Source organism: Branchiostoma floridae, chromosome 6 (assembly GCF_000003815.2).
Source record: "Branchiostoma floridae strain S238N-H82 chromosome 6, Bfl_VNyyK, whole genome shotgun sequence".
NCBI lineage: Eukaryota > Metazoa > Chordata > Leptocardii > Amphioxiformes > Branchiostomatidae > Branchiostoma > Branchiostoma floridae.
The window spans coordinates 21,527,434-21,544,127 of NC_049984.1; the positions used below are offsets into that span (position 1 = coordinate 21,527,434).

Genomic DNA, 16,694 nt, shown 5'->3' on the forward strand with positions numbered 1-16,694 from the left:
CCCCATCAGGGTCATTCTCACGGGCTACTAAACAGCTGCGACTAAAAGCTCTCAGGGCTTCCTTTAAACTCAAATCCTTACTAGCATCAAACCATAACCCATCAATTTCCCTTGCCCTTGATCTGTTCCATAGTTTAGTCAAACCTATATTACTTTACTGTGCTGAGGTACTAGGGACAAACATCCAATGTAGAGACTTGATCTTTAACGGAGTACAGGAATATCCTGCTGAAAATATAAGGGAAGGAATTTATAACATCCTTTCTCCGATATTAGGTTCAAATATACAACTCCTAAAGGTTACACGATTAGGAAAGAAGAACGATGTGACATCGCCTCGTCCTATTCTAGTCCGGTTTAAGAGATATAGTGACAAATTAAATATTCTATATCAATCGGAATTACTATCGAATCAAAATATTTTATTAACACATCCCAAATTCTCATATGAAGTGTCTGATCTAGAGCATGTTCTTCTCAATTACTGTAAAATCCTACTTCAAGTTCCCAGAAGTTCCGTTAATGCCGCCGTAAGGGGTGAACTCGGAACATTTCCATTATACATTGAAGCCCAATCTCAACTTATTAAATATTGGCTTAGACTACAAAACCTTCCAAACGATAGAATAGTTAAAAAAGCTTACGATTTTGCTGTTGAACAAGAACAGGACTGGGCCGTACATGTACAAGACATATTGTGCAGACACGGTTTCCAAAATGTTTGGTTAAACCCTGCAGTTGACGCCAAACATTTTGGAAACGTGTTCAAGGAACGTCTGAAAGACACGTTTGTTTCTGGCTGGAGGCAAGAGATAAGAAATTATAGCAAATTGCAAACCTATTCTAAATTCAAGACCAACTTCACTCTCGAAAAGTACCTTTCATCAATTCAAAATAAATCATTTGTTGCTAACATAACAAAATTGCGAATAAGTGCACATTGTTTGGAGATAGAAAAAGGTCGATATAATAATATACCAGCCACTCAGAGACGCTGTCCTACTTGCAATCATGGTATCGAAGACGAACTACACTTTCTATTATTATGTCCCACATATACTGAGGAAAGGCAGAAGCTTATGGACGTTATCAACAAGACTACAAACATAACATTACCTAAGACAAGTTCAGAAACTTTCAATTTACTTATGTCATGTCCTGATGCAATTTCCTTGTACATAGGCCAATACATCTCTACTGCTTTTCAAAAAAGGAATCGTACTGACACAAACACTTGATGTTAACTCTGTATCGTGTACCACTATGTTCTAGTAATACCTGTTTCCCATGAATTAATCCGCTTAGCTAAAGTAGGATAGCGACTAGTCATTTGTTACATAGAACCCTCTTACCATTGTTATGTATAAGCCACCTCGTAGATATTAGTTTTGATGTTCTGTACATGTATTACACCCGAACTTGCCATACATTGTACCCGTACAATTGTTGCGCAATAAAGATTGATTGATTGATTGAATATGCCCCGTACATTACAAAGATAAGAGAGCAACACCACACTGATGATCTTGTGATTGAAATTCTTGGTATTGCATGCAAAGCTGGTTATGAGAAGCTGAACGTCCAGGGCACCGAGAGTACGACTGAGCAAAGTCCAGGGCACCGGGAGTACGACTGAGCACGTCCCACACACCGAGAGTACGACTGAGCACGTCCAGGGCACCGTGAGTACGACTGAGCATGCCCCGGACGACTGAGCACGTCCAGGGCACCGAGAGTACGACTGAGCACGTCCAGGACACCGAGAGTACGACTGAGCACGCTAAGGACACCGAGAGTACGACTGAGCACGCTAAGGACACCGAGAGTACGACTGAGCACGCTAAGGACACCGAGAGTACGACTGAGCACGCTAAGGACACCGAGAGTACGACTGAGCACGTCTAGGGCACCGAGAGTACGACTGAGCACGCCCAGGACACTGAGAGTACGACTGAGCACGCTAAGGACACCGAGAGTACGACTGAGCTAGTCAAAGAAACCGAAGCTCCAATGGACTGTCAACACATGGACGACTCGGGTTTTTAGAGATAGATGACGAGGTAATCTCCGACAGCGACACACTGACGGAAGACCAGCTCCTCCCCGCGGCAATTTCGTTGCCGTTGCCTACGAGGAGGGCTGGTTCCTAGGACAGATAGCAAATGTGAATGGCAAGACCTCTCAGACCCAGACAAGGTGATCCGGGACTTTGCGAAGAAAAAACGGCGACATGCCATGATTGAGTTCCACCTTACGTTACTCGTTTTCTTACCATTACAACAAGCTAACAATTAGACCTGTGTACCTAAAGACAGGACACAATCACTCACACATTGCCTGCATCCAGGTGGCGGAATCCATGATTTAAGGATACAGCGAGATAAGCAGGGCTCCTCTACTTATCGTTAGCAGGAGCGTGGTGCTGATGACTGCAGTGTTGCGTGCGTGCATCAGAGACGCTGACAAATCATCTTGAGAGATTCTATAGAATTGTAACAGGATGGACCACGGGGGACGACCTGCTGTACTCCATAATCATTCTTCACGCGTGATAAAGAAGGGGTCAACAGCAACAAACCACCAGGCAACTTGTAACATTGGTACTTACAATTGTAAAAATGTAAATATAGAATTCATATCTGTGTTTTGTCTATTCTGTTGATCGCATGTTATATCCTCTAGAGAACATTATAACAACACCAACCAGAATCACAAACACCTCCACGACGTCAGTAGATGTGATCCTGAGATAACACCATGGACAACACAAGAATATTTAGTAATGACCCAGGAGAGAGACTTCTACTTTGATAAAGCTAGAAGACAAAACCCCTATCCATGTGGCAAACAGATAAGAAATTACGTAATAAGTGTAACATGGCACGATGTTTGTAAAGAAAAAAACAGTACTACTGTACCGAAATAGAGACTTAAGGGAAAGACAGTAAAAGTCACTAGGATTTGTGTATGTCTTAGGTTTATATCAGCCCAAGCGCATCCACAACACTTAAATTGACAGAAAACCATGTAATAGAATTTCAGACAGCCGGGCCCCGGGGACAGACCCCCATATATAAATCTTCCCGGAGGAAGTAAAGTGGGTGACTCGGGCCTGGTTCCCCGACCTCCAGCTCACCGACCGCAGGCTGGATGCCAGGGCAGCATAATTCTTTTCTTAATTAACGTCATGGGAGGTACGACAGCGTCCACAAGATGACCTTCATCAACCACAGCAGTCCACAATCTGTAGATGGTTAGCGGAAGATCGCCTTATTCTGAAAAACGTCCAGAGGAGACTGGTTTTCGCGGCTTCGCGCCATCATGTGAACACTGGACAGATTTATTTCCAGATCATGCAAATCATGTTTATTGTTTGTTGTTTCAATTTAATTTTCTGAATCTGATGTAAGGTAAGATTCCCTGGTCAGGCCCCAATGCCTTCCAACCAGCTAAACGCGCCACCAAACCAGCTCAACCTGCCTTCCGACCTGCTGAACCCACCATGGCAACATAGACATTTCAAGAATCAACTCGCAAATCAATGAGCAAGCAAAGGCTGGAGTGGACACCTATTACAGCAAAGTTGGCTTACATGGCACCTGGTAAGTTCAATGTCACTCCTTTCTAGCGTTTAAGGACATAGACAAGAAACAGTAGCTGGAGAATTTCGTAGGTTTCGACTTAGAACATACATAATTTCTAAACTCAGAGAAAAGAAACTGATCAGAAATGCATAGATGAGGTGTTGACAGAGAGGTTGATCTACTCAACACAGATGCACACGAGATACTGGAAGAAGACAAGTCCTATTCAACATTGCACAAACAAACCTGTTCTATAACGTTGCCAATTATAATTGGTGATTAGAATCTTAGAAGTGTTCAATGATGGCCTTGCTTTTAATAATCACGTACAAGAGTTCATCGCCGCGACAAGAAGTCCGGCTCTGTGGCCCTACCCGATTCCGCTAGTGGAGACCGCCGCGACATATCCAATTTCACGAAGGGCAACGTTAATGATGTCACAAAACACCGGCTTATCCGGGAAAGAAACCCAGCTGGATTTAAGTTCCCTCCTAAAGTGTACACAGACAAACGCAGGAAGGATGGTATCATGAACAGGTACTGCCAGAGGGAATGGTTGGAGACATTCGAGTTCGTGTCCTACTCTACAGAACAGGATGGTCTGTACTGTCTCCCCTGTGTTTTGTTTCCCACCTCTTCAACGCGTGAACAACCCACCCTTCTAGTGAAGCGGCCGCATAGAAACTGGAAGGACGCTAAAACGACCTGCAAGACCAGGGACTCTTGGAGAACCACCGAAACTCAGAAGCAAGGATGAAGGCGTTTAAGGACACTATGCAGAATCCAGGGCGTCGTATTGACCTCTCCATGACATCGCAGTCGATCAATCGTACTGAGAAGAACCGCGCTTTTCTCCTTTCAGTCATCAAGTGCCTGGAGGTATGTGGCCGGCAAGGATTCGCCCTTCGCGGACACCGTGACGATAGTACAGCGGACCCCTTATCCAACAAATGTGCACGCAATGCAACCTACATTTCAAAAACGTCACAGAATCAGCTCTTAGAATGTATTAAACAATACATAGAATGTATTAAACAATACATTCTAGAGACAATTGTAAAGGGCATAACTAGCCAACCTTCGGTCCACACTATGGCATTATGGCGGACGAGGTGACTGACGTAAGCACCTGGGAGCAGTTGGGTCTACTAGTTCGCTACACAAAAAACCAAAAACCTCTGGAAAGGTTGCTCCTCTTTTCACAATGTGAGAAGATATCAGGAAGAGCCCTGTGCGATACGATCGCTGCTGACCTCGTCAGGGTGAACCTGGACCCAGTGGCCCGGCGAAAACACTGCAGCGTGTATACGTCCGCTTTTACTGGCCCGGTATGACCCAAGAAGTGAAGAAGTGGTGCAGGGCATGTGCCCTATGAGCCACACGGGCAACGCCAACTCCCACAGCCCGAGCAAAGCCGTTTTTTCCTCCTTGGGCCGGTGTGACAGCGTTTTCGCCCTCCCGTGATCTCGCCCCCCGGGGCAAAATCACTAGTGTTTTCGCCCCCCCCCCCACCCACTTCCAGGGAACAGGGAACAGGTGTGCATAGCTGTATACTGAGAAGTATGTATTTACCTGTTAGTACTGAACAGTGCAGGAACAGGTGTGCATACCTTTATGGTGATTAGCATATATTCAACTATTATTTTTCTTTCAACTCGAAAACAACCTGGAAGTGCTGACACCAAACCATCTGTTGCTGTTAAACGCAAAACCAAACCTTCCACCCAACTAAACGGAACCAGCCGACCAATACTCGCGGCGTAGGTGGAAACAAATCCAGTATGTGGCCGATCTATTCTGGAGGAGGTGGGTCAAAGAATATTTACCCACTCTGCAAGGGCGCCAAAAATTGGGCACAGCAAGAAGGAACTTTGCTGTAGGAGACCTAGTGCTATTGAAGGATGAGAACACTCCACGAGGACAGTGGCCGATGGGCAGAGTAGTAGAAGTAGCCCGTAGCAGTGACGGACTAGTGCGTCGAGTGCAGCTCAAGACCCAGCGTAATGTCCTGGAGCGACCAATTGACAAACTAGTATGTATTCTGCCGGAGGAGGAGCAGCCATAGATGACCAGAGAGCGACCTACCGACCTGAATTCCAGGAGGATTACGCGGTCACGTTCGAACTTTAGTACTCTAAGAAACTTATATGTAATGCATGTGCAACGTAGTGAACTAGACAACTATTTGAAACACAGTATAGTCATTGTGTAAGGAAGTTGGCTTTATTACATGTATGTAATGTGAAATTGTCGTAAAACGGACAATTGGGGGCCAGTGTAAGCGCCAACATTCCTGATTTGAATTTGTCGCCTTTAGTTTTAGATTAGAATAAAACACCCTCCGGTTTAATTTGGGAATCCCGGTTTAATTTGGGACAACCTCCCGTATTTCAGCAACCTTTAACCCCAAAGGCTTAATATCGCATATGTTAGGTAACAATGAGGTTAAGAATACGTAGCCGCCATCAATGACCCCCTGGGGATTAGCCCAATTCTGCAGAATTCTGGAAACTGGAGCCAGAATTCTGCAGAATTCTGGGAACTGGAGCCAGAATTCTGCAGAATTCTGGGAGCCTGAGCCAGAATTCTGGGAAGCCTGAGCCAGAATTCTGCAGAATTCTGGGAAGCTAAGACAGAATTCTGCAGAATTCCGAGAACTGAAACCTGGTTCAGGTGATCTCATAGTTTGGTGAAGTCAGGTTCATTGTTGACATGGTGTATCTTGGGTGGTGGTGAAAGCTTTAGATATAGTCCCTGGGGAACTCTTTCTAATTATTGGCCAGATAGACGTAGAAAATGGCTCACAGTGAAACGTCAGTAGCTATCTGGAAACTGTCAGTGCTAAGAAGAGGGTCTGCATGCATGGTCCGATTACGCTTTACTCTCAATTCAAGAGGGAAGACAACGCTTTACGCTAAATTCACAAAGGCTAGAAACGCTGTAGGGTAAATCTTGCTCTTTCCTATGTGTAACGCACACTGGACAAAATGGATTCAAATGTAGTCAAATCCGGGGAAAAGGTTTTGCATTTGGTTCGATCGGAAATATCCACATCCTTGCTTCCAGGTATTATTTTGCGGCCTTTTATTCAAAACTTGTAGTTAATGTAGATGGCAGTGGAATCAATAGCAATGACTGTGCAATTTCAAAATTATTCATGATTTTGTGCTGTGTCCAACTCAGTGCATTGTCCAGCGACATGCTGGGGCCGGGACCATGGGTAGTTGTTAAAAAGAGTACACGGTTACAATAGGCTACGAAAGGAGGAATAATCTGCTGTGATTTGCGCTGTCCGGTCCATATGACTTGTGTTGTATAGGTCGGGAAGTTTGTTCACCTTGCAGTCTCGGCTCCTAGTACGTACATACCAGTCCGGTCTAAACTTGCCATTCCGTGACTTAGCAGAGGCTTGCACAAATCTCCAAGATAATTCGCCTCATCAACTTTGTACAGAATTGATGGCCTCCTAGCTTGGCGTTCTTTGGGTCGGCTGGGTCCCAGGTGGTAAGCAAAGTCCCGACCAGAACTTGAGAGTTAGAACAGGTCCAAACTTTCTCCATTTCTGCTCTTCCAACAGACGCCAGGAAAATGCTTGCTTCGTCTCGCATACCGGTACATTTGAAATCCCCAGGACTGCCTGTCATTGGCTATTCCCTGTCACATGACTCTTATTTGGCCCGAACAGATGCGACACTGTATCAATAAAAAACACGCAAAGAATACTATGTCGTATAACGGGGGCCGACCTAAGATGCCCCCTGCCCTAAGATGCCCGGATTTTTTGCTGATCTTATTAAAGTACGCCGTGTTTGTTGCCACTGACTATGATGATTAGAAACATAGATCTCTACAGCTTTTTTTTCTTTTAAAATTTTTTTTACACATGTTCACTTCCTCCTTTTTTTGAAGACAGAATTTTTACAATAATTTTGGTACTGCCGAATCACTGTGGTCACCTGTTACTAGGTATTGGTGTCTCGTGGCCATAAATAAACAACCAGTAAAAACAGCCACACAACTGTCAAACACATAAGAAACAAAGCTTCACAAAACACTACAAATATTGGTCTTCAAATGTTTGTTGAGTAGAAGACCGGCCATAGAAAAAAACAACATAAACATCATCTCCGTTGTTCCCGCAGGTGGCAGACGAGCGAACGCCCAAAAGATTTGTTACTTTAAAAATGATTCGTACCGTCTATAAGAATGAAACTTCACAGAGTGCTGTCGAATATGTTTTCCAATACGTACACAGAGATTTTTTGTGATTTTGGCATTGTCGCTTTTCGTAATGATTTTGTTAGTCGGGCCGCCGCATTCAGTACATTTCGCCCATTTCCCATGAAAACACGACCTGGATTGTGAAAGATTTAGCCCTTCTCGCGGGAGACAAGAAGCACACACAATCACAATTCTACTGTCAAAAGAAAGCTTATATATCATAAAATTCGAATTTTTATTTATATATGTCTAAATTGGTCACCAGCTTCCAAAGAGAGTAAATTCCAAAAGCGGGGCAAGTTAGGGCGCACTGTTTAACGCGGCTCAAAATCGGAATTTATATTCATGATAACGTCCTCGGTGTTTGCCAGTTGTAACGCGGAGGGTGAAGAGTTCATGAATAGTATGGATGCCTTTCTTATTCAAGCATGGTAGATGAATGTGTTAAAAATTCAGTTATCAAAACTTGACCACTCTTTGGCAACTAGTGATGGAGCGCCGTGAGTTCGAGCGCGTAAAAAAAGGGGGCATCTTAGGGCGGCCCCCGTTGTAACTCTGGCTGTCAACGAACATGAAAATGCTCTTTTTGGGTCAGGAGAGCAAATTAATAGTTTTCGACAAACAAGGTGTATGTCTGATGTCAAGAAACCGTTCCGCATGCAATAAAGTTGGTTCAAAGAAAATCGGACATCGTTTCGCAAAACCTGTATTTTTTTCAAAAATTGCTCTTTTTGGCTCAGGAGAGCAAATTACCATTTTAGACAAACATTGTGTATGTCTGATGTCGAGGAACAGTTCCTGGACATTTCTGTCGTGAAGTGGGCCATCAGATCCATAGAAAATATGGAAAAGAGATTCGTTAGGATCTGCAGATTATCCTTGAAGCCTTGATTAAATAGCTTTTTGCCGTGAAATGGGCCAGTAGATCCATAGAGATACGGAATAGGGATCTTCTAGTATTTGTGTATTTTTCGAACATACTTTTATTGTAGAGTGGGCCCGCTGATGGGTAAAATGTCTTAATGACGAAAAAAACCCTCAAGACCAGATTGAACATTACAGATTTCCATATTGAAGGATTCGAGCAAATAACATTTTCGTATTTGTTAACAATCAGGGATCAAACTGTATACGACATTGTATCTCTTTGTATTTTTTATCCTAGCGGATACAGTATCGTATCTGTTCAGTGTTTTGTCATATCCTATTAGAATCTGGAATTCATTTGTTGTTGGATTCTTCCGTATGGGCATCTGACGAATACCGCGGTATATGCCCACATCCGTATCCATCGCTGACAATCCCAGAGGGCAACAACGTCATCATATCCCCTGTTGGTCCCTCTGCATACAAGAATGGGTTTCATACCTCAGATGCTACGACAGCAAATTTTATATGGTGGGAGCATCAAAGTGTGACAATTCTAGGGGGAATTGGGGGGGGGGGGGCATACTCCTACGGGAAAATGTTGAAATCTTGACCTTCTGAAAAACTATTTCCGGAATTCCCTCATTGTGAGGGACAAATTTTGCTGACAGACTAAGCTAAGTTTAATGAAAAAATACACGGACCGGGACAATTTTTTTAGGGTAATGACTACAGCATGTCGAGTGCTGAATTCAAAGACCCATAGCATTGCAAGGGAAGTCAGGGGAAAGTTTTAATTCTAACCCCCTAAAATGCAAATTTTGCTGCTTAAAGCTTAATGACTTGTCCTAATTAAGCTTAAAGCTTAAGGACATTTCTGTTGGCAGGAAAAGTGAGTCATCATTACAGTCATTCATACAGTGTTTAGTTGCCTTGTTGATGTACACTTTCTTACAAACATGTACTACATCATGATCAATACTGATGAAACACTGCATTGTCAATGCTAATACCATTGTTCTTTCAAGGCACCTCTATAGTGCTTAATACCAGTAGCCTCTAGTTTATCTAAGTAAGTAGGTGTGACAGATTGATTTGTTAGTGAACATACCCATGTGACATCACTAAAGCCACTTACTACAGCACACATGCATCATGAGCCAAGCATCCAATGTGACAGAGTGTCTACTAGTAGAAGTACATTCCCAGACCTTGGCATGAAATTGCAATTTAAGTGTGTAATCACAGGCCTGGGGTGCCCTGTCTGCTAAGTCTCTCCTTACTTAGAGGATGGTGTGCACTTTTGTACCTCACAAAGCAATGGAATAAACCTAATAGGCTAGCTGTCTGGAAAAGAACACATACATGTACCTTCCAAGCAAATTGTCAAGGAATTGACATGCAGCTGAGTATTTATCTCCAAGTAGATCCCATGGTAGCGTAAGATAGTCTTTGTGAGGAGTGTGTTTCCCTACGGGGGCAAATGGACACCTTTTGGATGACTACACTCCTTGGCCAGTTATGCCATTGTAGGATCTACTTGGAGATCAGATGAGTAACATCTGTTGGTTGAAGCTCTCTTGCCTGATCCTTCTTGTATCCCCCAGGAGCTCCCTGGTAGTTTCTGAAACCTGGGGCCACTTGCAGCCATGTACATGACTGTATACATTGTATTGTGCAATGTCCTCAGTGAACACACTCTGTGTCCACCCTTTTGGGAGAGGAAGAAATTATCAAATGCCTATCTGGACCTCTGCTAAGATGATCAGTAACCACTGGGATGTGCATAGGACTCTTATTAACTTGCAAACCAGCTAAAACTTGAATCTCTTTTTCACCACAGTGACTGCAATTTTATTTCTAGACTTGGACTAAGAACAAACTTTATCAATAGTTTTATTTATCTCAGATGCCGTAAATCATCCATCTTTAAGTAAAACCTAATGTATTGTGATAAAGATGAAAGAAAAGTTTCATCTAATAACTTTTCAATACTTTTCTTTCAACTTGATAATTTCTCCTGGGTGAACGGCAGGGTGGTTGAGATACTTTTCCACTGAAAACAGTGAGAGGCTGGGACATCTGACTCTGTCAGTCATTTTGTAGTCTGTACACAAAGTGCTGGCAGCCCACAAAACCACAGGGGAAACTACCAATCCTTGTCTGTTTCAGGGGTCAGGGGGTCAAATAGTATCCTTCCATAGGTATCATACAGGGAACATCACTGTAGAGTCCTATAGATCTGATACAGTTTCTTCAATGTATATGATCCCACTTTTTTTAAATGTTGACTCCTTGAAAACATGTTATTACAAAATTTCAAAGTGTGATGTACATTTTGTTACGCCCATCCCACTAGTTCCATCACTGTGAACGACTTGGAGTTGGATTGTTTACAGAGGACAGATGCCACATGGCTGAACTGTGTTTGACACTGTCCGTCCTCCTCTCGTTACACTCCAAGCCATTTGTTACTCTCCAGCTCCAAGCAGATGTAAGGATCTAACTTAGTCTAAGTGCTTTACATTGCCTTTTTAGCTTCCTTTACATGGTGAATTTTTAAAATGTGTGAGACTTTATTTAAGGGTGTTGCAAAGACGATGTCCAAAACACTGAGTGGGATCCTTACATCTACTTGAAGATGATAATGCATGGGCAGACTATTACTGTAAGTGTGAGGTTGCCCATGAGGCTAGTTGCAAGAGACGACCTTTTCACACCATTTTCTCCCACCTCATGTCAGTCAACTGCCCTCAACAGGATGCAGAAAGATTTAGGGGTACTGAGTCCCAACTAGGGCTGGGTACCGGTACGGCGTACCAGTACAAAACCGGTTTTTCTCATTGGACCGGTCCAGAAAAAACGGACCTGAAAAAATGTGGTGAACCGGATGTTGGACCGATTGGAAAATGAACTGATTATATGATCAGGCATTCACATGTTTTCGGGGTTACCGGTCTAGGCAAATAACAAGAGAGAAGCACTTCTAGAGTACTGACTATATAGTCATTTGTACCAACTTTTACAGTCAATCGTACAGGGGTAGTTGAAGCCTTGTAGGATTTTCAAAACGCCAGAGGGAGTCGAATACTACACAAAACAGATTTCCTTGTAGCAAAATGGACCGTTGTTTTTAGTATCGCCCATTCACAAGTTTTCACATACTGAATCAGGTTCAGGTCCGGACCTGGACCTGATCCTCTGGACCTGAACCGGCCCTGGACCTGAATTTTCTGTACCGGTACCCACCCCTAGTCCCAACTGTCATATTGCCACAGAAACTAATTTAGTTTCAATGCTATGCAGTATATCTTTGACACATATAAGAGCTTGCAAATTATTGAGACACGATGTGTTGAAACAACAGTCAACTTGCACTGGGGCCGGGGGAGTGAAAACTGACTATGGGATATGGCTGTGCTGGATAGCCCATTATTTAATAAAGCAAGAATCATTGTCTAAATTTTGTACCTGGAATAGGAAATATTTCCCGAATACATAAAACGGGGGTCACGTGTTCGAGGAGGTGTCTCCAGCACGTTAAACAGTCTCAATGCTAAAAAAAATTTGGGTACCTACTGGCTGCTGGTAATACACCTATTATTATTATACCTTAGTCTACTACATGTATATGCATATTGTACTAAAGAATAGTAAACCAATTGATTTTTTTCAAAAAATTTTGTTTGTTAACAGCGTAAGAATGTGACCACTTTCCCTGCTCTGGAACTATGTAATTTGAGCATTTCTTCTCAGGAATGCATTTCTTAAGTTGAAATTTCATGGTGGCTGGCCAAGGCTTCACCCTCAGCTGACCCCAGTATCCCTATGGGTCAGCCTGGACTCAACCTTCTGTTTTTTTTTGGAGGACCTGAGTGATGGTGGGAGGAAAATCTGTTGTGAAAGAGAAAATGGGTGATTTGGGGCATCACAGACCAGACAGACTGATTTCAGTCTATAGTATATATTAAACATATTTGATAGTATTCCTTCAAAAGTGGGATAACTTCCATAAGGTTATCTCGTCGACCAAGAGATGCTTGAAACTGAGTTCAGATTCAACCAACCTGACAGATCTACATTGTACCAAATACCAAACAGCCAAACAACCAGACAGATCTGTGTATAATCATAACTGTTATGCCCTAATATTATAAAATCTAAAGTAAACTACTAATGTCTCAGGGTTGTGGACAAGCACTGTGTTCTGTGACTGCATCAAACTTTTACAAAGACCCTAACACACAAGTGCTCCAAACCTAAAGAATCTAAGGCGGTAATAATATAGAAGCTCATCTAACATTATATCAGAAGGAAGTAGTCCAGGTGATTCACCTGTAGCTGCATGTTAAACCTGTCTTCTGTTGTCAACTTAGGACAACAAAGACCTGCGGGACAGTTTGAGGGTGCTAACTAGTTCCATTAGGACACTTAGTACGTAAATGTCCCTAAGTATAACTGTCCTTTAGGGTCAAGGCTAACATGTTTAGGACATGACACAGAGTCTGCCGTCCTTTGCAGAGAGGGCATTTGGATTTCCCCCATTGAATTAGTTTGTCATATGTTGGGAGCCTTCCGCGAATTCAAAAACACCCAGGAGGTGTTGTGCAAAGAACTTAAACTTTAGATAGATGTTGACAAGTTTAGCCAGTTTCCCTGTACTTGGAGAGATCTGCATTTTTCTATTTTCATGAGGACACTTCTATGTTGAACTTCATGATTATGTAACAGTGAGGTTCAAGTGCCATCAACTGACCAGCCTAACTGGTCCGGACCTTTTGACCTAGCAGTTATGGTGTTGCATTCGTTAGCTGGGAGCCAGGAGACTACTTGCCTTGTGTTTCAATTATTCCATATTTTTCTCTTCCCCTCCAAAAAGTTTTGATGATCATAAAGCTACCTGTGCGCAAAAGAATCAAAACCTGTGGAAGATGAAATACATGTTATTTTTTAACAGCCTCTCTAGCGACCAGTAAAGAAATATATTTGAAGAGGCCTGCAAAACCCACAAAAATTTCCAAACATTTACTGCTGATACAAAACTATAACCCTGTTAATGTGACATAACCCATTCATTATAGAAAACGTGGGACAATTCATCTTCCACTGCTTCCAGAATAGAAGTCAAACCCAAAGTGACACAGCTGGTAGGCACATTTGTAGACATTTGTAGGGTAGCCTGACTCCCTAGGTCTCCCGGGAGGAGCTTCAAGTGAGCTTGTGTTATGCCCAGCTAGTTGGGATGTTTGCAGAAATGAAAGTGTTTATCAAGAAATAAACACAAATGCTGATGACTATTTTGGATACTCTTTTTGTTGTCTTTTATACAATGTATTATACTTTCATTCCCCAAAACTGTCCGACCAGCCCAGTTTGGTAATGTGACTGAGTGACCAAACACAAGGGCAGGGATCTGGAAATTGTTGGCCAGACATCATGTTAGCCTTTGCCAAATTTGCTGGGAACACTGGTGTGACTAATGAAGATTTTCTAGAAGTATGGGCCCAGGTTCCCTGTATGAGCCATCCCAAGAAGATTCTAATTATGAAGCCTGGGGCCTGAGGTTTATCATGTGGGCGGGACTGTAACGAAACTGAGTGCTCAATTCAGTAGCGTATGTTTACCTAGGATTAGCCACGGGTGTGCCAAGGGAACAGAGACAATTCCCTGGTAGCCCAAACAACTTAGTACTGGGTAGGTGGATCATATTCAAGACATGCAAAGCTGACAATGTCAAAATCACTTGCCCCACTTCAAGACATGCAAAGCTGACAGTGTCAAAATCACTTGCCCCAGGCTTTCTGGCTTACAATTACATGTATGATGTTTCATAATTGATGAAGGAAGGGAACAATATTATTATAGTAAAGAAACCAGACTATTTACCTACACTTACTACCAAAGCAATTATAGTTAACTCCAAACCTAAGTACATGTAGGCCCTCACAAAGGCTAAATCTGAACTTCTGAATACAAAGCATCAGTTTAGCATCAGTCAAACCTGAAATGTCAAAACAACCACTTCCCCATCACTTACCCTAGACACCTACTTTTCCCATTTGAGTGCTTATATCACCAACAACACTAAAATACTACAGATTAAAAGCAACCATCATATGTTTTATTATATTAAGTATTATTCAATGAACATAGCACACCCTTCTGATTTCCCAATGGTGTTAGTTAACATTGAATTTTTCAGAAAATCGAGTTAATCTGCCTGTGACATCACTGAGTAACACATCATACAGTAATTCTTGAATTGTTAAATCAAGGGTAACTTAATTCTAGACCTACCAAACCTAGGTTAGCCGGCACGCCATGACCTGAATCGAACAGTTTTCGAATTTCAAACAGGTTTTCTATGCAGTTCGAATCACTCTGCGGTCTTTACTAGCAACACCTTCAAAATCTGTGATAAGTCTTATAGTTTAAACTTTCAGAAACCAGAAGGTTTGCTCCTTCTAACGAAGGAGAGTTTTTGTTGGTTTGAAATCTACAACAGGTTGAATACAACAGCTGGGGAATTTACGCGAAAGTCACCTGATTTTGATTGTATTTATGACAGGAAATTAAACGATATACATGTACGATCGGTTCAAAAATCTATATGAGCTAAGAATGAGGCTGAAATACTGTGAATGACTTTGAATTGAAGAAGATACGCATGCAGTTGTATACTCCAGCGACAAGCTTTCTTGTGTGGGATGTTGACACCCGGAGTCATGGAACGGACTACTTTCTCTCGCGGAAGGAAAAGAAAACTGCATAGAACTCTCGGCATGGCATGGCAACTGAGTTCCCCTTTCCATTGAAACATGGCATATCATAAATCTCTTTTAAGTTTTCTGGTTCAATTTCACCGTTTTTGAATCAATAAAATTTTGGCAGACATCTAAACAAGAAATCTTTTTAAAAAAGCTGTGCCTTGCCGCGTATTTTATGTTATTTTGGTAAGTTAGACTAGATTCTACGCTTAAAAATCCCGAGTTCCACATGTCGCCCCCCCCCTCATTATCATAATTTATGTCAGATGAATTATTGGCACATTAAACAGGTTTTGTAAAACTTTTTGACCCACAATGAATATGCATTATTTTTTATTACAAACTAAGTTCCTTCTGATGCAATTTGTGATATATATTTATATAAACATGGTGAGTTAAAGCGTAGATTTATTACGCTGGACCACATACAGTAACATGCGTCTAGAAGAGCGTTTTAATACTCGCCTGGAATGTACCATTGTCTAACTAAGCCATGAATCTCGGCAAGGAAAGAAGGGCCTTTGGAAGGGGCTTTGGAAGGGCTGGGTTAAAAGGTCCGTCCATTGATCCATGGAAAAAAGCTGGCGTAAAGCCTTGCCTGGCGGCAAGGCAAAAAACAGAAAAAGCAAGAAAACCCCTAACATCTATTGGCATAACACCGCCACTAATACTTTATTATCATATAGCCAGATGGAGATGACCAATCAGAGGCCCCCATTTCCTATGGGTTATCAGGCAGTAACCTGAAAAGTGGTCGGTTATTAGAATAACCGACCACTTTTTGGACCGCACCATTATAGAGGGGACAGGACGCTAATTCTAGTCTTAAGTATTTATCGATTATATCTATTAAACAGCGTACTGTACTTTATTTCGAACAATTTATGTTAAAATACAACACAATTAAAAAGATATCAATGATTTTTAAATAGAAAAAGATTGAACATGACTTTCAACACCCCCACTAAACAAACCCGATGGTCAAATTTGACTTCTATTCGGGGTATTAGAACACGAATCTTGTTCGATCTGACGTGATCGAACAGAACGGGCGTTCTACCGGCGGGGGTCACCCGCGGTCATCCGCAGGTTGCTACAGTAAACACGCAGAAAACGCCCTGTGTCAGTTGGATAGGCTATATGTGTCAGTTGAATAGGCTACATGATAATAACGTTAATGCCCCGCCTTTTCCTCGGTGTTTATGGTGAGATAATCCCTGGTCAGGTGCGATAAGCACCTCATAAACCACCTCGT

The 16,694-nt window shown here is 42.4% G+C and overlaps 1 long non-coding RNA gene across 1 annotated transcript in view; it reads left to right on the forward strand.

Annotated features, from left to right (window-relative positions):
- The first annotated feature begins 3,746 nt into the window (after positions 1–3,746).
- The window catches only part of LOC118417934, a 15,282-nt gene continuing 2,334 nt past the window's right edge, over positions 3,747–16,694 (forward strand). The window contains exons 1-2 of the long non-coding RNA XR_004831412.1: positions 3,747–3,756; positions 15,888–15,890. This is a non-coding gene — a long non-coding RNA (uncharacterized LOC118417934). The remainder of the gene's footprint in view (positions 3,757–15,887; positions 15,891–16,694) is intronic.